General features: G+C 39.8%; 1 long non-coding RNA gene across 3 annotated transcripts in view; it reads right to left on the bottom strand.

The window, feature by feature from the left end:
- Positions 1–8078: 8078 nt before the first annotated feature.
- Positions 8079–16416, bottom strand: part of LOC132362370 (uncharacterized) — a 154601-nt gene continuing 146263 nt past the window's right edge. For all 3 annotated transcript variants that reach the window (XR_009502345.1, XR_009502346.1, XR_009502344.1), the window contains 3 exons: positions 9369–9517; positions 8876–8956; positions 8079–8443 (listed from right to left, as the gene is read on the bottom strand). This is a non-coding gene — a long non-coding RNA (uncharacterized LOC132362370). The remainder of the gene's footprint in view (positions 8444–8875; positions 8957–9368; positions 9518–16416) is intronic.

Raw genomic sequence — 16416 nt, 5'->3', positions numbered from 1 at the left:
AAGATGAAGAATATACAGGATTCATACTGCATGTGGGTGAGTCAGGGAGAGGAATGGAAGAAACAAATATAAACCGCAGTTTGATGAGAAACTAGGTAAATGGTGGTACCATTTAATGGGAGTGGGGGGTGTGGGACAGGGAAGCGGACAATTTCGAATGTGTTGAGCATGAGTACATTTGGGCCATCAGATAGGGAATGCCTAGCAGACCAGCATATATAGAGGTCTGATGCTCAGTTGTGAGGTCTAGGCTATAAATAGAAATCTGGAAGTCATCAGCTTATAGATTTTACAACAGTGATTCAAATTCTGAAACTAAATGAGATTAGCCAAGGGGACTGGATGGAGTGAGAAGAGCAAAGTGTCAAAGGCTGAGCTCTGATAAAGTCTACTATTTAAGGAATAAGAGGAAGAGGAGCAGTCAAAAAGAACTGTGGAAGAGATGACAGAGAAAACCTGATGAAAATAAGAGTAGGGAGAATTTCAGAAAGAGACTCAACAGTGTCCACTATGGCTGAGAAGTCAAGCAATACAAAGACTAAGAGGTGTCCATTCTCCTTGTACAGGCCACTGGGTGACACAGAAGATGGACTATCGTTATTAGTGTATACACAAATACCTATATGTGTATATACATATATATGTAGGTATGTGTGTCTTCACATACGTACACACACTCATTCGATCATCATAACAACATTATAGGGTAGGTACTATTATTATGCTCTTTTCAAGATGAGAAAATGGAGGCACAAAGAAGTGACAATTTGTCTAAGGTCACACAGCCAGTAAGCGGTAGAGCCAGAAACTGAAATAGGTTGAGGGCTTGAGTGGGAGGGGAAGAAGTAAAGATTTGGGAGTGCACATAACTCTTTCCAGCAGTATCACTGTGATTTTCTCATACAGCTTCACCTGGGAAGACTGTCTGCATATCTGCTAAATACTACCCAAACAGCAGACTAACTCTTAAAGGGTAGCAAATGGAGAAATCCTTTTAAAAATCCAGTGTGTTCGAACGGCAGTGGTAACAACACAGAATTTTTTTCCCAATGTACCATGAAAACAATGCACTATTGTTGCTCCTTAAACCAAAAATTTAAGTGTAACCCTGCCTGAAGCTACTTCAAGAATCATTCCAACAAAGTTCTCCAAAAGGATCCACCAAAGTAACTAGAATCTTGAACACTGAGTTTTCAATTCTTAGTATGTCTTTATGAAGTATCTACCATGTGTATGCATTGTCTGTTTAGAGCACTGTCCATCCAGAAACATCTTTATGAAGCCAGGATATGTTAAACTGACTGGCCAATCTGCTCCACCGTGAGAAATGAGTTGATAAATTGTCAAACAAGGAGAGTTTTTTTAGTATGGGTGAAACACCACTGATTTGTGAGGAAGAAAAGAAGAAATTCCTCAATAATTTTCTTTTCATTTCCAAAAACTTTGAGACTATTGTGTAACCACACTCATCATCTACTAGTACCTCATTATAAACCACTGTTGGATGAGAAACCATACTAAAGTATTTGCTATTTACATGATTTACTGCTCTAGTGTATGTAAGTTCTAAATGGTATGAGTGAGAGTATGTTTATAATTAGAAAATCTATTTTTAAACAGATTTAGAAACACGAAGTCATCTCTGTAGTAAAGAAAATACGAAAAAGGATACTTAGGTAAAATTGTTAAAATTATGACAGATCATCGATTTTTTGAAAATTTAGGAAACCATCTATTCAATTATACTTATAATTCCAATTTTCAATTTGGTAGTCTGTTTTCTGTCTCTTCATTTGAAAAAAGAAAGTTTCATTTCCAAAAAGGAATACCAATAACGTTTTCAGTTGCCTCAAGATTTTTCTTTGGCCACAATTGCCTATTTTCCGTAATTGAATTTCCCAATGACAGTCCCATGAACTTTATTGTCAGGTTGACTAGCCAAAAACACTCTCTTCTCCCCTCCCAAGATGAAGAATTTAAGGGATGTTAAACACAACTAACATGAAATTGGGAAAGACAATGACTTGTTTTTAACCACAGAAAGGCATAATAATACTTAGTTGGGCCAAAATTTTGGAAGAAAATAAGTTCTTTTCCAATATTCTGAAATGTTACATTGGCCATGTCAAAATGAGGTTACTTTGTCCCTAGGACAACCCTGATATTCCTGAGAGTCACCCCCCAAACCTCACATTCTACTAAACCTGGTCTGTTATTCCCCTAAGAGAGAGGTTATGGTGCCCTCCTCCACTGACAAGAGACACATTAGGGGCTGGAGCCCTGCGCTTGGCTGCAGGTCTTATTTTAGCAGTGGACACCTGATTTTCAAAGGTTACCTTTCCCAAATTAAAGGTAGAATGAGACAGATAATGTGAGGGCTTCCCTGTGCTGACTGCAGTTTGCTTACATAAGATCCTTTAAGTTTCTCAATAAGAAACCATACTTCCAGGTGATAAATGGGTCAAATTCACAGAATATTGAAAGTGTGGGAGGGAGGTTGGGAGAGAGGGAGGCTTGCTTTCTTTCTATTTCCAGAATGTGGTATAACTGGGATACTCACAAGATTCTGGTCTAAAGAAAGAAATAAAGCCATGAAGTATTAGAAAAGTGTGAATATAACAACTGGGAAACACCTCTGTGATTTCTTTTTATTTTGCTACTACTAAGTATTTTTCTGTACTTTTTTCGTTGCTTTTAACCGCCTTCCTATTTGTCTTAATCTATCTCCTCTTAAATGTAAAATACTCCTAATTGCCACTGTGGTTATATGATCCAGTGATATCTGTAATAAATACTCTGATTCAAACAATTACCATTATATTCAAGCATAATGATCCAGTGGACATCTGCCTTACCTGAACTCTCACTCCTACCACTCACCTACGTAGGACACACAGAGAATCTACTTGTACTGCCCTTCCTGGGTTATTACTAGGACTAGCGAAAAATTACCTCCTACATCATTTTCATTCTACAATCAGGAATCCTCACTGAACACACATGTTTCCACTCTACTCCCATTCTCTTTCTCTTGTGGCTGATAAAAGAAAGACTGACGTTCTGGGTCTCAGGCCAAGGAATGTAAAAGAACACAATGAATATGAGAATGGGGAAAAAAGAAGGAAAAACATGTGTACATGTTAGTTTTTGATGAATGAGTAATTGCTATCTAGCTTTCTTGCCTTCTAGTCTCATCTGCCTCTTTTTATGTTAGTGAAGGAGCTATCTCCTTTTTGCTTTCTCAGTAAAAACCATCAATCTTATCTATCAGAACCTTTCTTCAGAGTCCCAAATTAGCTTCAGTTTTTGCAATAAAAGTTGGCATGAAGACTCTTTTTTTTTTCCCAGAACGATATACGCAACTAGAAACGAGGTACCCCGATGTCTACATTTTTCACTCATTAAAGACAATTAATAATCCATTTTGGCTCACAGAAGCTAAATCTTCCATCAACGATTTCTTCTTCCATTTTTTAAACACTCTTAAAGATACTTGGTGAGCACACTGACTGACTCCAGAATCAGCTGATGGTGACTCTATCTTAATGGGTGTTCTTTGCAGGCTCATTACCTGTTTCTTCCCCCACTGCCCCCCGCCAGGCTGCTTTGTCAATTTATATAAAACAGCTGTTTTTCAACCAATTACATTATATTGTTGACTACAGTACCAAGATCAATCCCAGAGACAGGTAGATTTCTGGTGGGTTGGCTCTGCATCCTGACACAGATACGACTTTTTTTTTCTTCTGTTATTGTATCAGCAGCATCTTAAAACCTAGAAGGAATCCGTAAAGACCAACTGATCCATCCCCCTGTCTTCACACTGTTAAAGGATTATTTTTCACATTTGTATTTGAGGTAATTGAGGCTCAGAGAGGTTAAGGGACTTGCTGAATATGTCTGTTAATAAAAGGCACTGTATAGCCCACACCTCCATGCACTCTCATGCATGGTACTGTATGCTGTTCATTATGCCCAGGAAGGACAAAGTAAAAAGGCCTGTTTCATACTGTCCATAAGCTTCCAATCTTGAAAAAAATCCATCATCTACACATAAAACCCAAAATATTATATTCCAGTGAACAAATCTACCAGCTACCTGACCTGGATTAAATTGTACCAAATTCTTTAAACCTCAAGCTCTGTTTTCATAAAATGAAGAAAATCGTAACTGTTTTCATAGAGTTCTTTGAGGACTAAATAAGTTAACATATAGAAATCAGCCTAGCATATATAAACAGTAGCTATTATTATTGTTTAAATCCTGGTGAGTTAGATATTTAAATTTCCCCAACAGCTTGAATGAGATATATTTAGGAAAAACAAGATAAGGTACTGCTTTAAACTGCAAGTAATAAACATGAAATACCAACCTAAGGAATAGTAGAGACTAGGTACACAAGCAGCTTCATAAAGTTGTTATATAATATGGCATTAACAATTGGTTCGGACAAATAGGAAAGAAGGTTGATGAGAAATAGCTGGCTTCTGAGATTGAGCGTTAGAAATGAGAACTTTACTCTCTTATAAGGTCCTTTGCAGTTATCAGATTGAGCCTAAAGTGACTCCATTAGATAGCAATGCAGTTTTTCTTCCATAAACTAGAAGCCGCCGATTCAAAATCCCTGACTTCTTTAAGGAACAAGTAGGAAGGGACAGAGCTCAGAGACCTGGATGATGTGGTGAAGCAGGGGCAGAACACAGCTGCACCATGCATGTCCAATTATATATGTCTTAAGACGCGGCTTATGGATAGCAAAGATGATAAGAACAGCAAAATCCTCCGTATGCTAATCATTGTTCCCACTGAAGGCCCCAGAGGCTCAGGGGAGGGGCAACCCGCCGACGCGGAGCCGTTTCTCTTACCTTCTAACGCAGTCTGTCTTGGTGCCTGTGGTGCAGCGGGTTCTTCGGCCTCACCCCCGTGTTCTAGGACCCTCTCAGCGATGTCCTGTTCACGGATAGTTAGCTCTTACGGCGACAGAACGCCAAGGCAGGACCCACCTCGTCGCCATCTTGATGACGTCACCCTCTGGCTCTCCCAGCTGCAGGTGATCCACCGAGCGCCTTCATTTGTTTGAAATGCTGTCTTCATTGGCACTTAAGACACCACACCACCTGGTCATTTTTACTTGTAACCATTCTATCCAATGGACTGTGGCTGTCCAGTGCTTGTGCAAGTTTTACCCAGCTGCTTTCCTTTCAGCCCCTACAACATAAGCCCTATCCAATGACAGAGTTTTAAAATTTCTTGGTAAATGAGATTCCCTTTATTGGTGGAAGTTGGGTATTTCTACCTTCTACTAATGCCAGAACTGAATTATGACGACAATAATTAGCCCGAATTTACAAGACTGTGTCTTTACAAGGAGACCGTTAACATTATAGCTCATCATTTTTTTAAGAAGGAAGATTCAGATTGGTTTTAACCTTGTTGGAACTCATTCGCCCCTCTGCTAGTTACGCGTCCTGGGCAGAGAGTGGTGAAGTGGAGCGTCTAGGAGGTGCCTGTTGCCAACATTCAGAGTTCTGTCAACCTCTCTTTCATATCAGCTCTTCTAAGTATGGAGGAACAATTCATACTCTTGCTAAAGCTAGAAAAGTGAAGCATCCAGAGATACTGCTTTCCAATAAAGTAATAATGCTCCATTAGCTGTTTTGCTGTTACACGTTTTACCACAGACGACTCTTCTTTAAGCTGCCTTCCCGTGTGTGGCCCTGTGATAAATTTTATCAGTGGTCAGCGGGACAGGACTGCAGGCTGGGCAGAAGCACAGTGGCTTTTTATCTAGCTTAGTTCCCTCTGCCATGCCCCCCCACCCAAAGCGGCATTTTCTGGGTATAATTTATGTTGTGGCATTTCTGTCAGTAGATGTGGTGTCAGCAATTTGTGTTCCTAATGGAAGTTTACATGGAAATGAGATACTTAGCCACAGAATAAAATTAAAGATGGGATAAAACTAATAAAAATTGTAATGCAAAGGTGTTTGTGCCTGCTCGTATCTTTAAAAAAAATTTTAAATGAGGACTGTCTTTAGCCAGGAAAGCTTGTTTTCCATGTCTAAAATTCTGGTATAAGTAATATGAATAGAGTTAAAGCTAAACTTGTGTCAGCACTTATATTAAAAGCTTCTACATTGCAGAGGCCTTATAGCACTGGGATAATATTTTACGTTAAAATGATATTTAAAGTTTTAGAACCCAGAATGTTTAATAAAATTCTGTGGTGTTTGTACCTTGGGAAAAAATATGTACATGTGATGTATATTTTTGTAAAGTTAAAAAACTCAGCTCAGTGCAAATTTCATTGGAGAAATGATTTTCCTGAATAAATAGTCTTTGTCCCCCATATGGTTTGCCATAATAAGATTTTCAATAATCCCACTGCAGGATGGTGAGAGTATTTAGAAATAGCTGCATATTGCATTAGAAATGAAATAGAAGCATTGTTTAGACTTCTTAGCAAAAGGCCCCCGAGACAGCCCAAGCTCTGGAGTTATTTAGACTCTCAACTTCTCCATCCTAAAAAGGGGTTTTACACAAATGGGATCCTTATTCACTCTGAGGGACAGCAGACAGTGGAGGCACAGTTAGTGTTCTTTCATGCATCTACAACCTCTCTGTTCCCATCTCATTCTTTTCCTCATAGAGAACACATTCCCAAGAAGCCGAGCAGCACATAGACATCGTAATCCTCTAGACGGAGTTTCACCACATTATCATAGGAAGCTTCCGGCCATTGAATTAGCAAAAGATTTTATCACTTACATTCACATGTGTTTCTAAAGTATTTTTTAAAATATCTTAATGGCATTTTCTGCCTTAACTAAAATTTTCTAGTTGATCCATTCATCGAATGGACTGTATCTTTGAATATTTTCTAATATTCTGAGCTGAACGTGAAATGATGATTAGATTATACACAAAGATGTTCAGAAAGGAGATTTACTTTCGTGAATGATGCCTGTATTTCTGAAACAATTTTCCTCAAGTCAAACTGGTGAGAAAGACTTGAACTCCATCAGTTGAAAAATTTCACCCTTTTCAAATGATTTAAGGACCTGTCCTTAGTAATTTTGATTAAAGGTGAATGTTCTAACACTCGGTCCCTATATCAGAGGTGTATCTACCAGTGTCCTGCTAGGATTCTGAATACACAGCAGAGCAGCAGACACAGCTTACACATACCAAAATGCCCATATATGTATTCAGCTTTGTAAATATGCCTTTAAAAATACCTCGCCATATTTAGCCACTCCTAAATATGTATTTACACAAGTCTACACACTGTAAGTGTTTACCTGGGAGACAGGAACGGTCTCTCTGGTAAATAATATGGGTTTTATAGCCTTTCATGAAGGAATTTTTTGTTTGCTATGTAAAAAAAATCATCTCCTCTCAGTTATAATTTAATAAAATTTTCCTTTCCCTGTAAATTTACTGCATAGCACTTGAGGTAAAGCCTTGCGATGTTAAAAAAAAAAAAGACAACACTGGTGTTAGCTTTGGGTACAGAGTGGCTTTGATTCATTTTGCTAAAGACTACAGAGAGTAGAAAACATGGATATGATTTCTGAAAACCAGACAAATAAAAATAACCTGTCAGATATATTTTAGAGCTAAGGCTATCGAGTAATTACCTATTTTTTCAGGTTAAAAAAAAAAACAACAAAAACAGAATCTCTAGGAAGATCCAAATGATTTAAACTACTTTGCCCTGAATTTTCTAGATCACTGCTTAAATTTACACTTTATATTACATGAGTGGATGTAGGTTAAACATTTTTCAACTCATAAGCAAAACTGTGTTAAATCTAAGATACGATCAAATTCTTATAGAAAAACAGCATTGCCCAGTACACCAGTTCAAGGACAGGAAATTTTCAGTGCATACTCTAACTTGCATATACATGGCCTTGAGCAATTGAGTTGATCTGACTTATGATTCTGAATTTGTAAATTAGGTTGTGATCTACCCTAGACCTAACGAAGGATGGATCTGTACTCAGATATTAAGTACTGAATATTAATAGCAAAAATATATCTTTTTTAAAAAGACACATTTTTCTTTCTTTTTTTTTTAATTGAAATACAAAGTGAAATAACACATGGTGCTTGGAATTAAAGAGATGTCTCGTTACTTGGTAGGTTCTCACAATTTATTCACTATCCTTCTCCCCACATTTGCTCTCTCCCCTTATTAAGGCTTTTGAAATCACCTAACATTGAGCAACTGACGTTACCTTTTGTGAGCCATTTTAGGGTCCCAGAAATGGATATGGCTTAATTTGGAGTCCTTTACAGATTTTTAAAGGGAGGATCTCTCAGAAGAGATCACTCTCCTCATCAGCCTACTTCCTTCTAGAAAATAAATGTGCAGGATTTCCAGCAGCTTGCCTCTGGAACCACTAAAGATTTTCCTGTCATCAGTGGACTTAGAGACCTACAAGAGAAGAACAAAAGGAGAGAAGCCCCTTATATGAATTCTAAAGACACTTAATAAATTACAGCCTTGCATTTAAAGGAGACCCCTCTTTGTTCTACATGTTTCAAAAATTTTCTCTTTCAGGATCTTTCTGTGTATGGGTGCCTGTGCACAGAATGTATGAGTTTGATTCATGTTGAGAAGGTGGGAAATGTGGGCATTTTGGGCAGGTTCAGATACGGAAACATTGCAGGCTCTTTTCAGGATAGAAACATACAAATTTTTTAATGGGCCCAATTATTTTACCCCCACATAAAATGCCTGTTGAAATTTGTCAGTGCAAAACAGGTGCTTACATGCCTTCCTATCTCATCTCTAAATGCAGCTCGGAAGAGATAAAGTTTATATATATAATATACATATTTTTAAAATAGGTGTGAAAACGTTTACCTCTTAAATTCAGATGTTTTAAGGTACTTTACTTTTAAGTCTTTTTCTTCCATTTATTCTCAAAATGTTGAAAGATGCATCCTGTTATAAAAGATTAAAACAATCTTTTAAAAATAAAATTATGATTTGTTTTACCTTCGAATGTACTAGAAATTTAAATTTAAACAATGATATGCTTGATGAACACGGAACGAGGGGTTTTGCAACTAGGTCACGAATTCAGATGTGATCCAGAGAATACTACGTACCCTACAGCTGTCTATTATGAGTATCTAAAATGAATGCAACAAATAAATATCTGATTATAGTTCCATACAAATTTTATACCTATTCTGCTAATTGAAATGGAGCATAACGTACTATTTGTGTATTCAGTTTACACTTTTGAAAATTATTCTTTATCATCTTACATTTTCACAAAAGGAATAATAAATCCACTGTCATGCGAATAATGCCCACACATATGTTCCAAAGGACACAATATATTCCCCACCTTCTGAGTATGAACCAGGAAGATGTAATTCTTTCGGCTCCACTGTAGATCCTCACACACCTAGGGACATGGCAGGTGGGAAGGATCACTCCTGTGTACAGCAAATTCATCCTGGCCATGGTGAATGATGTTCCAGGGTACTGCAAGAACTAACAGATGAGCAAAATCACTGACCCTCGCATTCGAATCTGAGTCTGTTAGAAGAAGCACTGCCTTCTGTCTCTTAATATCTCACAGACATTTGGGAAATACGACTTCTATTCGTTTACTTCTGACCAGTCACTCTACACCTTATCCCCACTAAGACTCAGGCACAAGTATGGAGTGCCAGAGGAAGGACGAACACCTGCTATGCTAAAAATTGCCCCATCTCCTTGCCTGCTTTCCTGGAAACAAAGGTGTGCACTTTGACTCTCTTCCCTGAGGGTTCTTTCCTGAAACTGTGACAAGATTTCAGAATTCTTAAGTTTTGCTGGAAACTGAGACCAGCATTTGTTGAGGTGAAGGGAGAGTGTGAAGGGGGCTCAGCTAGAATTAAATCACAGGGCTTCACGTGGCTGCCAAATGTAATCTTACACATACAGTCTTCACAATTCCTAGGTGGCAGTCCCGCTCTAGTCTGTACTGTTGAATCAGTCCTGGATGTATTGTGCTTAGAACTTAATGCTACCTTGTAAGACAGCACAGCATTCAGGGAAGAGAATATAGCTTCGTAGGGGAAATACAACCATATCTTATAGAGCTCAGCTAAAAACACTGGGACTGCTTAGAAAAACAATAGAGGGAATTTGAAATCCCCTTCAAATATCTCTGCTATGCAAAAGGTGCATTAGGCTTATTCTGTATGGAAGCCTCATGGGATAGAGTCTGGCTGAATATATAGAAGTTTCTATGAGTTGCCCTGTCCCAAAAAGGAAGACTCACTGCCTCAGCAGAATTTAGCCAGCATCCAGGCACAGGCTAGATGGCCCCTTGGAAATTTGGGTACTGACCTTTCAGCCTCTTTCCAGTGCTGAAGTTGTATGAATCTACAAAACCAAACCACTTGTGGGAGGTCCAAAGGTGCTCATGGGGCAGTTGGAGGATAATGTGAGAGTCAGGTGATACGGTCAGGCCATTCAAGATGGCTGTCCTCTTGCTCATTGTCATCCCCTAGTCGACCAGCACCTGCTTCACCTACAACCTGCCCCACTTAGTGCTTGTTCTAATGCTTAGGCCAGAACGCTTCCACCTGCTAGTTTATTAAAGGGAAACATCTGCCCTCGTGATGGTCATTAATCTGATGGGCTGTGCCCCAGCTGCTGGTTTCCTGGTAACTGATGAGCCAACCTGATGTCAATTCCCACTATAAATGGTAGTCTCCTCCTTTCTTGAGTGGCGAAGGTTATTGTCATGTCCTGCCTGCTGTCTGCCGTGCACGGTGCGGTGTTGCTCCAGGACCCATTGTTTCAGATGTGTAAGATACCCTATCCAGTAAACCATTGACGTCTCTGTCACTGTCTCTGGGCTCTTTGCTCTCAAGGCTGGGCAAGCACAGGGCTTGCAGGTCTGTGGGGTGAAGCCCAACACATACCAACTAGGCATATCCTTGTTTTGGTCTTTTCTAAGCCCAGGATTTCTTTCAAGGAGGATGAATTCCCTGCAGTGAATGTGACTGTAAAAAGAACATGGGTTCTACAATCAGAGATTCCCTGATTGAGAACCTTGACTCTTCCATTATACTAGTTGTGTACATTGGAGGAAGGCAAGGAACCTAAGAATCTCAGTCATAAAACTGAGGATTATTATTCCCATCTCAAAGGGTAGTTGTGAGAATAGAAAATCATCTGTATACTGCCTGGTGTATGTAGTAGGTGTTAATTGCTGCAGGTGCATAATTATATGGTACATAAATATTGTGGCCTAAAAAGCCCACTTCTAGACATCATGGGAGAGGATGCTCATATGGCAATAAGTCCTGAAGGCAGTGAGCTAGGGTGATGTGTGTCAATTACCTACTTCTTAAAAGGCTCCTTTTTCCATCAAGAATACATACACTTATGTTAATATGGAAAAGAAAAAAAGATCCTACTGTGGAAATTGTGCTATAAACACCTAAAATGTGGTAAATGAAATAATAATCACAGTGATGAACTTTATCAAAATTTACATGAAATGAATAATGCAAAGGCAGAGGAAATTATTCTCTACTAGCAGCAGAAATCCTCTACACAGCTCCCTCTTAATTTCAAGATTCTTCTAGTGAAGCAGAGTCTGTCTGATTATTAGTACTCTATCTTTTTAAAATCAAATCACCTAAGGATGGAAGCACTGGTCACAAGGACAGTGAGAATTGTCTGATTTCTTTGCTGAAGAAATAAATTCCCAAACTAAAAGTTTTGATTTTCCAACCAGGAGGGCAATTATTTTCACAGATAAATAGTTGGCGAGTTTGATCCAATTAAACTGCTTAGTTTATTAACTAGCTATTCTGTAAAATGTAACCCTCAGCTATAATTATTATGTATAATTATCTCCGTATTTAATCTACTTTCAGGTATTAAGCCTATATTTAACATGGCTAGCCCTTCGAAATTGGAATCAAAGATCTCTGATCTGGTCAGTCTTCACCACATGTATGGGGTATTTCTGTCATGAATTTGCACTTTTACCATCCCTCGAAGGACACAAACAGTAGCACTGGGTTCTTTTCCGTTTTGACAGGAACATGCAATTCACACTGAATTAGTAGTATTAATTAAAATTCCTACTAAAATGATTCCGTATGCCCACGAAAGGATGAGCAGATTTGGTGGAACATTCACTCCTAACTTAAATTGGTAACCTTTAATACACAGGTAAGTTAAGCAGTCTTTTCACTGTTTGGGTTCCTTCAGGCAATCTGGTTACAATACATGACTTAATGCCGCATCCAAAGATGCCTGACTTTGAACTTGTGAATATATAATGCGCAGTCGGAAGCATGTGTTCCAGAAACACAATTCTCTTGCTCTAGCACAAGCGTACTTGCACACAGGAGAGGGGGCAAGTTATCTGATGGTGAAGGCTCCGGGGACAGCCCCTGGCTTCCTGCCCTACCTTCATGTGGCAGTAATTTCCCTACACAAGAGGCAGAGGGCCTCTCCTTGACACATGGTGTCTGCCTTGCCTCCCACACACAAACCCACAAGAAAGTCTGACCCAGCAAGTATTAAGAAAGAAGTCCTGAGCTGACCACACAGCAACTCTGGAGCGTGAGCCGTAGCCACTGCCATGCTCATGGGAAGAGTTTCACTGCATCCAGTTGGAAGTGGGCACAATAAAATCCCTTTATCGAGAGTCCCGGTGGAGTGTTGGCAATTGAGCACATATTCTCCCCTTGGTAGGAACAACTATGGAACAGCATGAAATCTATGCTTTGGCGGCAAGGGAGCTTGGTGCTAACATTTTTCTAAACTGAAAGAAGATGGATGATGTGGCCTGATACTTACAAGTTATATGATACGTTAAATCACCTCTAAAACTAAAAACAAAAGATTTGAAGAAAGGTGTGAATCTTATGAAAGGAGAAGGATGGTTAGACAAGCTCTTTGCCTGTTAAAAAAAAATAATTTTAAAGCGTGTTGAGATGCACGAGTAGAGGAGACTAAAATATAGAATTGTGAACACCTAAGATGTTCTAGTGTGTTTAGAATTCAAGGACCGAGGGGTCGGGACAAACTCTCACAATAATCCAGAGAGCATTTATCTGTAATCAATCAAAAATTTCTCTTATCCAGTAATTTATTACAGAGTTCAGTAAATATCAGGCACAGACCATAGGCACTAAACAAACACAAATATAAAAAGAGACTGCCCCCACAAAACTCTATTCACAGATATAAGGTATAAACCCTCTGGATAGCAACAGATAAGCACTAAAAACTAAAGAAAATTAGAAAAACTATAGGCATTAAAAAGAAAAATAAATATTCTAGAGAAACATTCAAATTTTTTTTCAAATTTCTCAGTGTGATACTGGGTCTTCACTTTCTTGCTGCTCTCTGCCTTGTCAGATTGCTTCATTGGTCAGAGACACTGCCTCAGTTTCCTACAAGGTCAGGATCATTGTTACTTCTCTTCTTCCTAACTATTGACCCAAAGAAGACAGCCTAGAATAACACAATCACAATGCTTCTTCCCTAAGGAATGTTTTGGGATTTCTTTCATCAGAATATTGTGCTTTCTCAAAGAACCCAAATGAGTGCAGAGGACAGCTTTGCTTGTGGCCACCACTAACCTCAGGAAGTAGATCTAGAGAACAGAAAGAAGAACAGGGCAAAGCTTCCATTCTCTGAGTTCCCGAGACTTGGTGATAAAGCCACTTCATTATTTGTCGTCTAATTCAATTTCAAGCTGTATTTGATTTGAAAAGCACAATGCTTATTAGATCAAAAACCTGGAGATGATTCATAAAATACAGGACAAAGATATACAGAGTATGTATGAGCATAGTGCAGAGTGACAAAAATAGAGCACAAAACATGTATATCTTTTCCCTAATATGCTCAAGATTTTAAAAGTAAAATGAAGAACCTGTCAATGAGGCTGAAATTGAACCACTCAAACCAGGCTCAAGGTTTATAAATGAGGAAGAGCCAAACCAATAATAATATTGTGGCATTGATTCTTTATGGTCTCAGTCACACCCACCTCATCACTTAATATATTTTTTCTCCTAAAATGTGTTCAATCCTTTTTGACGGCTTGGCTCAGAGCATAGATAGTGGAGCCAAACCATATCCCTTTGGTTGGTCTTAAGCTTGGCTGGACTTTCAATGACTTCCACATATTAAGAGCCCACTCTCACAAAAGGCTTAATATAATAATGAAGCCACCTACCCAACAACTAATTAGAATCAGCATTTCCCGATTAGTCCTGTGAGCCAGGCACCGTGCATGGAGCCTTACCACAGTGTGTCACTTAACCCTCACAAGATGCTGAGGTAGGTAGCATTAGCCCCATTTAACAGATAAGGGAATTGAGGCTGAGAGGTTAAGACTTTGCCAAGTTCACAGAGTTCGCAAATGGTGGGACCTTGATTCCGTCCGTTACATTCAAACTGCTGCAGGTTCACAGGCTGTTGTTCCGCTATACTTTGAGGCAAATTTCCTGACAAATTAGGATTGCCACTTCTGGAAATTTGGAAAGCCTCACATTGCTGCATCATGTGAAGACTGGCCAGCATTTCCTGGGGAGTCTGGGAAATAAACTGCTCACCTTCAGTTAGTACAGAGGTCTAATGTTCACAAACATGCAATCAATTACTAACCCCCCTCCCTCTGCCACCAGCACCTCCATCAGCAGCAAGAAAAAATTAGGACTGCTGCACACCCACACTGCGGATTATTTTTTGTGATTAGTGATTTTTTAATTTCTTTTTTAATGTAGTCAATGGAGTATGAGGTCTCCTGTATGCAAATACTGGGGGAGGGGTTACACACTGTGTGAGTTACCTCAGGCCAAACCCAAAATAGCCCTGGTCCTCCCATCCCTGAACTTCAAAGCCAGCCCCTTCTCCTTGCTGCCGCCACTGCCGCTGCCGCTGCGGTGACTCTGCAGTGGTCACAGGCCGCGCAGCCTGGGTGGTCCCCCCAACCCAAGCATTCCCCAAGCCGAGCTGCAGAGCAAGCACATGCGTCGTTCTGGGGTGGGGAAGGCAGGGGAGAAAAAGACAGAGCTGATAAATACACTCTGCCTTCCCCCCAACTCCCCCCTGGGGAAGGTCAACTATATACAAGCCGACTGTGCTCACACAAGGCAAAGCTTTTCCACAGTACAGCACTGTCCCGCACTCCCGGGGTGTTGCTTCCTGACTACCGTGCGGCGACACGGGAGGCCACGTGGCACTCATTGGTGGGAAGATCGTAAAACTGGAAGCAAGGAAGCCCAAGTTCTGACTCCAGCTATCATTCACAAGCCCAGATTCCCAGCGTTCTATGCCCACATCATCTGATACTCCTCCGGGTATTGGGCACTGGGGCTTATTAGTTTGTTTCCTGACGATGGGAAAAATATAAAATATTTCTCCCAAATCTCCTCAGCCCTTGACTCTAGTGGAAAGCACTGATTTGCAGCAAGCAAGTTTCAGTCCTCAAGAGAATTCAGCTGGAAATCAGCTTTCGCATCTTTCAGAGAGCAGACAGGAGGTTTCAGGGGGGACCTAAGCTCACCTCAGGCATATCTCTTCTGTGGAGAGAGAACAGAAGGTTTTTACACTTGGGATGACTTTTCAGGGGAATCAGGAACTGAGCAGTGACATTATCCCTGCCGTGCATTGGAGAATCCTCTTTCTCCAGCCTGTTATGGGGCTTTAATCTGAGGGACATTATCTGGAAAAGCCTGGGAGAAACAGAGAACCACGAGCCTATGCAGCTCTGGGGGGAGTTTCTTTTCTTTATGAAACTCACAAAGGAATCGGTCCTAGGATCTGAAAGAATACTAAGGTTTTTTAAACTAAAAAAAAAAGGCCTCTGGATATTCCAAGACCACGGGCTACAGAGTAGGGAGGAAGAACTGGCTTTTCTTTGAAACTAGAAAATCTATTTGCCACCTTTGTCCAACAGACACAAGGAAAAGATCCCGTGATCATAAGTTATTTTATCTAATTTTTTCCCTCCTGGTTTCCTTTGTTGTGAGTTCCAAGCTGCTTTACACCTTTCCATCCTTTACAACTATTGAATCTCTTCTACAGATCTGTAAAAATAAACAGGCCATTTCCAGATTACCAGCCAGCGACACCACATCCTGTGCTGGAGCTGATGATAAATAAGAGTGAGGCAGGTAGTTCCCCAGACACATCTGGGAAGCGTCCTCTTCTCTGAACAGAAGCACACAGCATTCAATTCTAGCCAAAGCTTGTTTGGCCTGTGGTCTGCTGAGTTGAAATGGTTATGCTATTTTTTTTTTTTCTCTGAATCTAAAGATTATGTTTTTCCTCTGACATTTTTTCTTTTTTTAAATCTTGATACATAAAAAAAAAATCCCCTGGGGGAAACTCTATTGGCTTTAGCCATGAATCCCAGGTGC

The sequence above is a fragment of the Balaenoptera ricei genome, chromosome 3 (genome assembly GCF_028023285.1).
Source record: "Balaenoptera ricei isolate mBalRic1 chromosome 3, mBalRic1.hap2, whole genome shotgun sequence".
NCBI lineage: Eukaryota > Metazoa > Chordata > Mammalia > Artiodactyla > Balaenopteridae > Balaenoptera > Balaenoptera ricei.
Note: the sequence above shows the minus strand (reverse complement) of the source record. Positions and strands in the feature narration are given on the sequence as shown.